Source organism: Lissotriton helveticus, chromosome 9 (assembly GCF_964261635.1).
Source record: "Lissotriton helveticus chromosome 9, aLisHel1.1, whole genome shotgun sequence".
NCBI lineage: Eukaryota > Metazoa > Chordata > Amphibia > Caudata > Salamandridae > Lissotriton > Lissotriton helveticus.
In genome coordinates, this window is record NC_136070.1 from 561,599,178 (window position 1) to 561,612,658 (window position 13,481).

Genomic DNA, 13,481 nt, shown 5'->3' on the forward strand with positions numbered 1-13,481 from the left:
TAGGGCGAACAAAGCAAACACAAAGAGATGATGGACGGAGTGCTGAAACTTTTCAGACACACCCCAAGTCACAGATCTGAGTTGAATCCATCATTGTTCTTTAGCTCACTTGGCCACCTCAGTTCAGACCCAGCTATATGCAATTCAGTCTTGACCCTGTGCCTCATGGGAACAGTCAAGCCCATACTGCCAAGCCAATCTTCTGTTTCAGTACAATACCCTCATGAGTTTTCCTGTGACCCAAATAGTGTACTTTATCTTTTGCAATTTTACGTTCATCTTTAAATATTGTTAGTACAAAGTCTTACAAAATGATTAATACCTGAAACAGTACTATGTAATGTTCTTCAGAAGAGGTATCATGTACTAAAATATCATCTTGAAAGTAAGAAAAATTGGGCATTCCTTTGAATTGATGGTGCATTGACCACTGAAAAACTGCTGAAGCAGAAACCAAACCAAATGGCATGCGTAAATATCTGAAGGCACCATCAGCGGTGATAAAAGACATTAATTCCATGCCTAAATCCTCTCTCACTGACAACCGTACATTTCTACTTTTGTGCGTTTTAGGCGATGCAGAATGTTTTAAAATGATAAGATTAACAAACCCCCTATAATAAGTTCAAGGAATTTGGGAAAACTTTAGGGAAAAGTCGTCACCACTTATCAATCTCAATCACATCACTGTCTTTCACCACCATATCTATATATTCCAGCACATGGTTAGGATGATTAGGGTCTAATTTCATGAACACATCTTTTTGCTTCTGCCAACCCAAGTAACACAATCCTTCTTTTGCTACATACACTCTGGCAAATATTTTAATTTCTTTAAATTTCAAAGTAATATCAAAGGGCCCTATTCACAGAACTAACTTAAGACAAAATCCTAAACTTACTACCATTTTCGTATTCACAGAAGGCACTTATTCATTGATGAGTAAGTGCCTTCTGTGAATACCAAAATGAGTAAGTGCCTTCTGTGAATACCGAAATGAGTAAATGGTAGTACGTTTAGGATTTTATCTTAAGTTAGTTCTGTGAATCAGGCCCGACATAACCAATAACATCTGTTGGTTTGTGTAGGAAGGTTGATCCCTGACTATGGTTGCCCCCAACTTTTTGCCTGGTGTTTTGCTGGTTTTCTGACTTAGTTGACCTGAGGCCCTGCTGTTCAGGACCTCAGGCCCACTGCTCTCTCTGTAAAATGGATTCCATGTACCTTAGGTACATATCTAAATTGGATACTGAGCCACCTTATCAGTCCCTGTACAGTGTACCTTAGGTACCCAGGGCATAGGTGTACCCAGGGCCTACCAGGGGCTGCAGCATGTATTATGCCACCCCTGGCTGGCCATCCAAATCTGACACAACTGGCTGCTTGACAGCTGGGGCAAGGTGGTGTAATCACCCTTTGCTTTAGATATAGTATACCTATATCTAACCCTAAAATGGACACACAGATCTCCTATCAGTCACTCCTATGGCAGGCCTTAACAATCCTGAAGGCAGAGTGCTTGGAATCGTGTGAGATGGTGCTCTGGCATGAGCTGAGCCTGTCTGCGGCTTTCGGGATCTATCCCTTAGCCGTTTCCATGATATCGCATACCATATACTCTTAAGTGCATTATAATCCTCGCGGTTATATGCCAACTCTGGTATCGCTTTATCAAAACATGTCGAGTAAGGTGTCATACGAATTGGAATACTAACCCCTCGCCAATTCTGGCGACGGGGTTAGCATTCCACCCTTCTAGAGGGACACGACATGTATGTAACCCCTAACCCCGGTTAAAAGTCAGACAGAGCCTTAGCATCCACAAAATGGATGCTGCCACCGAGACACAAGTCTGCCCTCCTGCTGCTGGGAGTCCTCCCAGAGCAGGAGATAAGGACAAAGGGTTTCCTGCCAGGGGCGGTGCCAGCACCGTCCCAGACAGGGTTTTGTGTATTGTAGGTAGGCAGGGCTTTAGAGGAAGGTGACTGCACGTGGCACCCCGGTGCTCACTGTGCATAGGCTGGCTGGAACCAGTTCCAGGGTCACTCCAGACCCTGTGCTGGGGAAAAGCCCGCCAAGGAAGTGGGTGTAACCACCCCCCTCCTAGTCCCACCCATAGGGCAGGACTTAGTCGCGTGCCAGCCCCTTTTTACAGGATAAAGAGAGAGACTGGCCCCCTTCCAAATCAGATCATCTTTGGAATCAAGATACCACTTTCCACGAAAGGACTTCACGATTTCTTCCTCAAGATTCTCCCTTGTGGCTAAGGAGTAGTCACCCTGCATCTGCAGGCACCATCTAAGAACACTGCGGTCTGCTGCACGTCCTTCCTCCGGAATCCGACTGCCCAGCTCGACGAGACCCGGCTTCCCTGGCACCTCTGACCTCTACCCACCTCTACAGCACAGCTGAGAACCGTGGGTGCGACGAGACCTCGAGGGACCGGCCATCGCCAAGACTGCACGACTTCTGCACAGCAAGCCCACCGAGTAATTTCCTGGTGAGTGCTTTGGGGTCCGAGAAGCCCCCACCCTGAGCAGCTCCAGCACCGAAGAGCAGCCCCCCAGCATCTCCACGATCGGCGTGGGGCCCTTCTGCCTTCTGCTGCTCACCGCGTTGTTTGGCTACTAGCCCGTTGGCTTGTGGCCTTCCTGACGACGCCCGACGACATTTCTGCTGCTGGTCTGGTTGCTCCAGACTGGCCCTTGCTCCCTCCCAGAAGAGGAGCACCCTGGACCCTCCTGGTCCACTCAAGACGCCATTTTGAGTCCACCGCGTGGGCTTGAATTAGCCAAGGCTTGTTGCCCAATCCTGGGTAACTTCGACGCCAACGACTTCATCCTTCGTGGGACAGCTCGCACCTCCATCCTGGTCGCCGACAACGCCTCCTGGTCCGAGAGACTGCAGAGCCCAGCAGCGCCCACTCACCTGACTGCGGTGACTTCGCCCGGTGCCATCCTGGTGCCCACTTAATCACTGGCTAGTGATTCAAGAACTTGGTCCCCTCTGCTTTCAGGTTTTCTTCTTCCTTGATCCAGGCTTGGATCCATCGAACTTTCCTTCACTGGGCGCCTGCCAGCAACTTCTTCCTTCCAGGCTCCTGGTCCGGCAACGAGATTCCCGACGTCTTTTCAGACCTATGCAGCTGCAGCCCCTGGGCTAGGTAACTTCGGCACTTCGGTGTCCCAGCATAGCCTCACTATCCTAGGGTCAGGATCCACTGTCGTTTTCTTCCTACCAGGTCGGGTTCGCCCGTGAACACTAACTTTGCCTTTACTAGCCTCCATAGACTTTGTCCCGCATCCCGCGTGAGAGTGCACACTCTGCACCCGAGTCCCCTGGGCCTCCTAGTAGTAATCTAACGATTCCCTAGTCCAGTCCTAGCGATTCCAAAGCCTATTAGAACTGTTACTTACCTGCTAGTAATTCGCATTCCACTTTTAGTGTATATGGTTTTTCGTGCCCCTCGGGCATTTGTGTAACGTGCTAACTTAAAAGTATTTTCGTAAGAGTTTTGTTGTGTGCCTAGCACCCTGTCCTCATAAAGAGTACAGGGTTGTTGTGATTCTAATAAATACACTGTTTATTTTCATAACACTTGTGTGGTGTCCTTTCACTGGGTGTTCAAGGGGTAATGTGATGGTAAAACAGCTGGCTTAACACGCCCTCTAGAGTCTTAGCCTTAGACTGCTCGTATCCATGCTACTAGGATAGCTGGTCTATAAGGTTGACTTACAACCAATCATCAATAAGGGTTGTTTGGACTGATATATAGTGATCACTAGAATAGTGAACACTGCACATCAGGCCAACTTCTCACATTGGTGAGCAGCGGTTGGGATTTGAGCTTGCTGTTGTTTTACCACACATATCCTAAGAATATCTTGTGAAAGATCACATAAGTACTAAAGGTACATATAACTTAGCTTAGAATACTCTGAGTTCTACTGAAACAGCTGTTGTAGCTCCTAGGGCCTAGCACACCCTAAACTACAACTCTAGCAAGGGATCAGTAGGCAAACATATAGTGTAGGTAAGTGCACCACTTACACCTCACTAGAAAAGCATGTCGACTCAGGAGGACTCTACTGAGACTCCCCTGGTCAGTGTTGACCCTCCACAGGTCACTTCAAGATATGCAGCTCTCAGTTTCCATGAGATGAGACAGATCTGTGTCTCCAGAAAACTGAAGCAGGGGTCTAACCCCACCACTTCCTTTCTGATAGGTCTCTTAGAGACATATGATGCCAGAAAGCTTTCTCAGTTACATGAGAACATGCCAGCCTTAGAGGGAACCTCTGGGGATCCAGATCTCCACAACACTGATTCAGCAGTTGAGGAGGAGGATCAGGAGGTACTCTCTGGGGATGAGGTAGACAAGGGTCTTGAGGTAGTCAGAAGGCTAACTAGGACCAACTTAGACTTACTTGGGCTAGGATCTGGGGGCCCCCCAGTACTGACCCGAAGTGGGCCTAACCTTGGAGTTAGGAGAGATAGATCTCTTTCTAGGGACTCCAATAGATCTCTGCACTCTAATGCCTCTTCTCAGGGGAGAAGGAATCCTCCACAGAGGAGATTTACTTCCCCTCAGAGAAAGGAGCATGAAGCTAGGATGAGACAAGCTGAACTGAGGATTGAAAGGGAAGAAATTGCCCTGGCCAAAGAGAAGCTTGCCCTGGCAAGAGAGCAGCAGATGAGTGGGCTAGCTCCCACTGGTGGCAGCAATCTCCCAAGAGATAGAGAGAAGGGTTTAGATACTAAACACCTGACTAAAATAGTGCCCCCCTTTAAGCAAGGGGATGACATCCAGAAATGGATGGCTGCTCTGGAGAGGGCCTGCACTGTGCAGTGCATTCCCCAGAGTCAGTGGGCAGCTATACTGTGGCTCTCCTTTGATGGTAAAGGTAGAGATAAGCTCCTCACTACAAGAGTGGAGGATGCTAACAATTACCAGGTCCTGAAAAATGCACTGGTTGATGGGTTTGGTTTAACCACTGAGCAGTACAGGTTGCTGTTCAGAGACACCCAGAAAACTCAGTCTCAGGACTGGTCTGACTTTGTTGATTGTGCCACTAAGGCTTTGGAAGGCTGGCTACTGGGTAGTAAGGTTACTGATTTCAAGGGATTGTATAATCTAATTATGAGAGAGCAAGTCTTAAATAATTGTCAGAACCAGTTATTACACCAGCACCTGGTAGACTCTGATCTGACCTCTCCACAAGAATTGGGTAAGAGGGCAGACAAATGGGTCAGAACCAGGAGTAGGCCCAAGAACCAAGGTGGTGACCAGAAAAAGGAATCAACCAAGCCTCAAGAGAAGGGTGGGAATAAATCTACAGATCAAACCACATCAGGGCCCCAAAAATCCTCTGAGGGGGGTGGGTCCCAGAATCCTTCCAACAACCAGAAGAAACCTTATTGTTATCCCTGTAAACAGGTGGGTCATTTAAAAACTGACAGCAGTTGCCCAAAGAATAACAATAAGGAAAACATACCCCCAAGTAACATTCCCAAACCTCCTGTTACTACTAGTAGTAATCCCCCAGGTGGTGGGAGTGCCCCCAAGAATTTGGGTGCATTTACTTTGGGAGTTCCTGGGGACTCTGGCCTAACCAGGTCCCCAAACTTAGATACTCTTGTCTGTGAGACTGGCATGGGGTTTGCCAACTTCACAACTTGTCCCAACACTTTGGGCAAGTACAGACAGGAGCCCCTCATCAATGGTATAAAAGTTGAGGCCTATAGAGATACAGGGGCTAGCATCACTATGGTGACTGAGAGTCTAGTCCCCTCAAGGCAACTTTTACCTGGTGCCACATACCAGGTGACCAATATTGATGGAGTACAGAGAGATCATCCCATGGCAGTGGTCAATCTCAGCTGGGGAGGTGTCACTGGCCACAAGAGAGTGGCAGTGTCACCAAACTTGCCTGTAGATTGCCTACTGGGGAATGATTTAGAGCTCTCAGCCTGGGCTGAAGTAGAGCAAGAAACCCATTCTAGAATGGTGAACATCCATGGTAAGGTTAGTGGGGCAGTGGTAGCCACAGCCCCAGTCCAAGATATCCTCCCTGAACAGGTCAGGAGGGTTGTGCCAGTCACAACCCAATCTCAGACAACTTCCTTCCCAGAACAGGTTGTCAAGGCTGTGATGGTCACAGCCCACACCCAAACTGAGCCCCCTCCTGAAAAGGTTGGGAGAGTTGTGATGGCCACAGCTCAAACTCAGACAGATGATAGTGTTGTGAAGCCTGAAACTATGGATCACTCCACTCAGACAGAGAGCCTTGAGGAGGAAGAAAAATCTCCCTCCCACCAGACTTTAGGAAAAGATCAGCCTCCTCAGGGAACTGATCTGACCCCTTGTGAAGAAACTGCCACAGAGGTAGTCAGGCCTAGCCTGGCAGAACCCCTGATGTCAGTGGACCCTTCCAAGGTGGGACCCAGTCTGGAGCAGGTAACCTGCCCCTCTCTACCCTGCCTCAGTCAGCCCAGGGCTGTAGAGGTCAGGGAGGCCAGTGGTGGACCCCAAAGGGCCCCCTGTCCAAAAGAATTCCCCAATCAGCAGATTAAGGGCACTGAAGCTAGTAGTCCTAGCCAAGTGAAAATAAAACCAACTCCTGAGGGATCCCCCTTAAATTTAGTTAGGGACCTCCCACAGATGGACACTGTTGGGCACAGCCAAACTTGGGACCTGAGGGCCCCAGACCTGACCTGTCCCTCCAGTAAGCCAAACAGAGGGACCCAACCTCCAGCTGTAGGTAGCCAGAGGTTGACCCTGAGAGCCCAAAACAACTCAGTCTTGGAAAGAAAGGCCTCTATGGTGGATGATGATTGGAGGAAGCTGAGCCCCAAGTTAGTGGAGCCTCACTTCAGTACTCCATTTCAGCACCAGCCTTTTTCTTTGACAAAACACACCACAGGTAGAGATTCCCTATGGTGGAGACCCTCAGACACCCTTAGGGTGAGGGATTGCTTAGTGGACCATGACATAGGGGGTAACCATGCCAGTGCTGGTACTTCCTTAAATGGCCACTTAGGCAATATAGGCTTACCTGGACAAGGATAGCCTTATCTCCTTTCGTTTGGGGGGGGGTTATGTAGGAAGGTTGATCCCTGACTATGGTTGCCCCCAACTTTTTGCCTGGTGTTTTGCTGGTTTTCTGACTTAGTTGACCTGAGGCCCTGCTGTTCAGGACCTCAGGCCCACTGCTCTCTCTGTAAAATGGATTCCATGTACCTTAGGTACATATCTAAATTGGATACTGAGCCACCTTATCAGTCCCTGTACAGTGTACCTTAGGTACCCAGGGCATAGGTGTACCCAGGGCCTACCAGGGGCTGCAGCATGTATTATGCCACCCCTGGCTGGCCATCCAAATCTGACACAACTGGCTGCTTGACAGCTGGGGCAAGGTGGTGTAATCACCCTTTGCTTTAGATATAGTATACCTATATCTAACCCTAAAATGGACACACAGATCTCCTATCAGTCACTCCTATGGCAGGCCTTAACAATCCTGAAGGCAGAGTGCTTGGAATCGTGTGAGATGGTGCTCTGGCATGAGCTGAGCCTGTCTGCGGCTTTCGGGATCTATCCCTTAGCCGTTTCCATGATATCGCATACCATATACTCTTAAGTGCATTATAATCCTCGCGGTTATATGCCAACTCTGGTATCGCTTTATCAAAACATGTCGAGTAAGGTGTCATACGAATTGGAATACTAACCCCTCGCCAATTCTGGCGACGGGGTTAGCATTCCACCCTTCTAGAGGGACACGACATGTATGTAACCCCTAACCCCGGTTAAAAGTCAGACAGAGCCTTAGCATCCACAAAATGGATGCTGCCACCGAGACACAAGTCTGCCCTCCTGCTGCTGGGAGTCCTCCCAGAGCAGGAGATAAGGACAAAGGGTTTCCTGCCAGGGGCGGTGCCAGCACCGTCCCAGACAGGGTTTTGTGTATTGTAGGTAGGCAGGGCTTTAGAGGAAGGTGACTGCACGTGGCACCCCGGTGCTCACTGTGCATAGGCTGGCTGGAACCAGTTCCAGGGTCACTCCAGACCCTGTGCTGGGGAAAAGCCCGCCAAGGAAGTGGGTGTAACCACCCCCCTCCTAGTCCCACCCATAGGGCAGGACTTAGTCGCGTGCCAGCCCCTTTTTACAGGATAAAGAGAGAGACTGGCCCCCTTCCAAATCAGATCATCTTTGGAATCAAGATACCACTTTCCACGAAAGGACTTCACGATTTCTTCCTCAAGATTCTCCCTTGTGGCTAAGGAGTAGTCACCCTGCATCCGCAGGCACCATCTAAGAACACTGCGGTCTGCTGCACGTCCTTCCTCCGGAATCCGACTGCCCAGCTCGACGAGACCCGGCTTCCCTGGCACCTCTGACCTCTACCCACCTCTACAGCACAGCTGAGAACCGTGGGTGCGACGAGACCTCGAGGGACCGGCCATCGCCAAGACTGCACGACTTCTGCACAGCAAGCCCACCGAGTAATTTCCTGGTGAGTGCTTTGGGGTCCGAGAAGCCCCCACCCTGAGCAGCTCCAGCACCGAAGAGCAGCCCCCCAGCATCTCCACGATCGGCGTGGGGCCCTTCTGCCTTCTGCTGCTCACCGCGTTGTTTGGCTACTAGCCCGTTGGCTTGTGGCCTTCCTGACGACGCCCGACGACATTTCTGCTGCTGGTCTGGTTGCTCCAGACTGGCCCTTGCTCCCTCCCAGAAGAGGAGCACCCTGGACCCTCCTGGTCCACTCAAGACGCCATTTTGAGTCCACCGCGTGGGCTTGAATTAGCCAAGGCTTGTTGCCCAATCCTGGGTAACTTCGACGCCAACGACTTCATCCTTCGTGGGACAGCTCGCACCTCCATCCTGGTCGCCGACAACGCCTCCTGGTCCGAGAGACTGCAGAGCCCAGCAGCGCCCACTCACCTGACTGCGGTGACTTCGCCCGGTGCCATCCTGGTGCCCACTTAATCACTGGCTAGTGATTCAAGAACTTGGTCCCCTCTGCTTTCAGGTTTTCTTCTTCCTTGATCCAGGCTTGGATCCATCGAACTTTCCTTCACTGGGCGCCTGCCAGCAACTTCTTCCTTCCAGGCTCCTGGTCCGGCAACGAGATTCCCGACGTCTTTTCAGACCTATGCAGCTGCAGCCCCTGGGCTAGGTAACTTCGGCACTTCGGTGTCCCAGCATAGCCTCACTATCCTAGGGTCAGGATCCACTGTCGTTTTCTTCCTACCAGGTCGGGTTCGCCCGTGAACACTAACTTTGCCTTTACTAGCCTCCATAGACTTTGTCCCGCATCCCGCGTGAGAGTGCACACTCTGCACCCGAGTCCCCTGGGCCTCCTAGTAGTAATCTAACGATTCCCTAGTCCAGTCCTAGCGATTCCAAAGCCTATTAGAACTGTTACTTACCTGCTAGTAATTCGCATTCCACTTTTAGTGTATATGGTTTTTCGTGCCCCTCGGGCATTTGTGTAACGTGCTAACTTAAAAGTATTTTCGTAAGAGTTTTGTTGTGTGCCTAGCACCCTGTCCTCATAAAGAGTACAGGGTTGTTGTGATTCTAATAAATACACTGTTTATTTTCATAACACTTGTGTGGTGTCCTTTCACTGGGTGTTCAAGGGGTAATGTGATGGTAAAACAGCTGGCTTAACACGCCCTCTAGAGTCTTAGCCTTAGACTGCTCGTATCCATGCTACTAGGATAGCTGGTCTATAAGGTTGACTTACAACCAATCATCAATAAGGGTTGTTTGGACTGATATATAGTGATCACTAGAATAGTGAACACTGCACATCAGGCCAACTTCTCACAGTTTGTTTCCATATGCCACTAAGGTAATATCTGGAGACTTCATTCAACCTCCTAAATCATTTACAAGAGGTTATCATCGATCAGTGTATTTTTAGCACCTGAATCAGCCAAAACCTAAACAGTTTTACTCTGATGAGAATATTACAATAGGGACAATACTTTTTTAATGGTTTATCTCACAGACCTACAACACAAACTCTTTCACGTTCACCTGCTTAACATGGTGTTGAGGCTCGAATATATATTACCCACCCCAAAATTCTCCCTACCCTTACTTATCCAAACAAAATGCCTTTGATTTTACGTTTACAGCATACTTGTCCTGTAGCCAGACAATTATTACTGGAAGACAAATGGTCATTGAAACCCCAGACAAAAACACCTCTTGATCACTAGGCAATACAGAACGAGCTTCAGCATTCACTTCTGTTAAACATTGAAATTGCTCACACACTCAAGCGAATTGGAATTATGTGCTATCTGTTTCAACCCTTGCAAAGTTGTTTTGAAACTCTTCGCAATCTTTATTGCTTTCTCTAATGTCAGTTTCTCAGTTACCTATAGTTTTGTGAACAAGCTGGTCTCTAATCACTTTGTCATGAAATTACCTCTAATTGCATCTATCAGCAAGTGTTCAGAAAGCAGAAATAATTGCTCTGATTGACTTTCTAGGAAGCTCATCTCTTCCTAAAAAATTATGATGAACTACCATTTTGTTAATTCTTTTGCGAAAATGTATGTCTGGTTGTTGTATGGCTTGTGAATGTTCATCAGTGTCTTCCTCTTCCTCCTCCTCCTCTGTATCATCATGCAATAAAATAGGAGGTGTTTTAAAATACAGCGCCCATTGGCTCCCAAATGGATCTTTAAAATAGCAAATTTTCTCTCTTCAGTCAAAATATCACAACCTATTGCTTTATATATGGATCGAGACCTTCTTTCTACTGGTCCCGTTCGAGTTCTTTTTTTTTTGTGGAACTGTGAGAAATGTACTTGGTGAAGTACCAACCTCAACTGATAAGTGCCCAAAGTATTATTTATATACTTATTAAAGCATGTTTGTTTTACACAATTGGCACAATGAGGTATAAATGAGTCTACATTACCTACGTTGCATACACAAATGTTCGGGAAGTGTAGCAAGCCTCAATGAAAGCAGCACACTAATTATCTGGTTTTAGTAAAAATACTCTATGATGAGTTTTAAAATGGCGGCCGACGATGTTACAACATTGGTGGAAGTGTTATGATGCCTTGCATGATCCGGCTTTACTTGTAGGCCTTGGATACCAGGCATACGTCAGTCAGTGTGAGGAAGTTTTCAAATTCACAGATTCTTCTGGTGATGTGGAGAAAAAATGCAGGGAGAATTTGCTTACCAGATGTACAATGATACAGTTGCACAACTTCATGCTTATTGATCACATTAACAAATGCTGGACACAACTTACTGACACTCGATGAGGAAGTAGCGTCGGAGAATCCAGGCATTTCTTCTTGATGATAAGCCTGCTTGTCGTCATTATGAAGTAATCTTTGATCCTAAGTTTTCTTAAACAATTTATTTTATTTAGCTGCACAACATAAGTCCATAATATATGGGGAACTACCACCAACTTACATTAACACAATGCCAGTATCACACCACAGTCTGCCCTGGCTTCTCAGTGGAGTATGACCTCTTTCAGGCTTCCTAGTTAAGAAATGTAGCGATTTGCCTGGTGATGATTCCTCTGGCATGCCCTGCTCTAAACTCCTGAGTACAGGAGGTGTCCTTCTGCACAGCGCTCCTTTGTAGAGCTGGGCCTGTGCTGATGTTAACCATTTGCTCCTGTTGTATCCTGAAGCACTAAATAGAGGCGGTCCTGAAAATCTTTGCAAAGTGGGCCCTCTCCTGTCATGGGATTTTCAGTACAGCGAGTCCTTTCACCCCATGTGGCTCTCCAGTTGATCCGGAAGAATCAGATAGGCGCCTGGGTAAACCAAAGCAGGTGGGTAGTGATGATATTGCGATTCTTTGTCTAGTGACATTGGTGGGTTGATGGTACAGTCTTGAGTCAGGGAGTCATTGATAAAAACTAAGTGCATGACTACTAAGCCTTGGATATTTGACAAGAGAGTAGGGGTGGTTCTTTCATGAGCTTCTCAGTAGTGATGGCTAGGATGGAGGAGGTGCAACATAGAATGTGTCTTTCACAATACTTCTTTAGAAATACATTTACAGGAGAGATGATAATGAGGAATGGGAACTCTGCAGACCTATGACTGCCCTCCTGCCCCAGATCTCTATATTAGAGAAATGTATGTCCTGCCATGTCGCTTCTTAGTAAAGTAGGGATTTTGCTCCTTAGAGAATAACCTCTGGTCTCCAGGGCTCACGAAGAGCTGGGCATCTGGGAGCTTTTCCAGTGTGTGGTGATACATTCAGCATGGTTTGGCAGGGCACCAGGGGTGATTCAGTTTCTTCTAGACATGACTGTTCTTTGTGGTTAACTTGAACTGGAATGTTTATTTTTCTCATCCAGTGTTTGGTTAAAGAACAGAGCAGACGTGGATTTGTGAGGCAGTCCAGTGAAAGCTCAGTCTTCATGCTCATTGAGTTCTTGGCCCGCTCGGTAACTTGCAACAGACAGTGTGAGACTAATGGGGAGAGGGCATAGAAAGAGAGGGAGGTGAAAACAGCTACAATGTAAACAGACTAGATCCCATTACTCAAGCTTGCAAAGCTCTTCATTGGTGACCAGTGATACAAGGGATATTTTTCAGACTGACTGCGTGGCTTAACAGGTAAATCATTGAATGTGCCATCCTCCTTATAGTGCAAACTGAGGTTACAAAAGAGAAACTGTAAATCAAGTATTGCTCCATGACGGTTGTCAAAATTCTCGGCTTGCAGTAGCTCCTTTTCAGTACATACATGTAAGCTCTGGAATATACTGTTAAAGAGGATAAGGGCTGTCAACAACACTGAGAATTCAGAAGAGAATTAAAGAACTGGCTTTTTCTAACTCCTGGCCTCAACTGAATCCCATTGTGAAGTTACTGAGTGATTTGTATATGCTGCTTGCCCGTCTGCACTCACTGCTTAGAACCACAAGTGTAAGCCATGCGTAATTGCGTACATGTCTGGTGTATTATTTTTGAGCCTCATAGGCAACACCAAAATTCAGCACTAAAAGATCGGACTACACCAATACCCTTCTGTAATCCATGCACTAGAAATGTAGTAGTAACTCACCACACTTAGAGAAAGTGTTTTGAGGCCTTGACAAGAGATAGTGAGTGCCTTAGAAAGGCTACAATACAGTTTATTTTCAGGGAGAAGAGATGATGGGATGGTGAGAGGGTGCATGTTGAAACAGGATGGAAGATTGATTTAGGGAAATTAGGGTGTCAAATAGGGGAGACAGTGGGTCAAGGTGAAGACAGAAAGATGTGAATGATGTAAGGAGACATAGGGTAGATTTGAAACAGATTATGAAGGAGTTAGGTAAGCAGAACTAGGCTCAATGACACCTGCATCTTCCCTCTCCGTTTGCAACATGTGGGAGCATTCTGGTGCCCTGTCTGATCTAGCACCAGGAGGGGTGATTGCATGGTAGTTGATGGAAAGCACTACAGTCAATAGTGAGATGGGGGTTTA

At 47.5% G+C, this 13,481-nt stretch overlaps 1 protein-coding gene across 4 annotated transcripts in view; it reads left to right on the forward strand.

Annotated features, from left to right (window-relative positions):
- The window catches only part of LTBP3 (latent transforming growth factor beta binding protein 3), an 872,522-nt gene that overhangs the window by 596,444 nt on the left and 262,597 nt on the right, over window positions 1–13,481 (forward strand). The window lies entirely within an intron of this gene.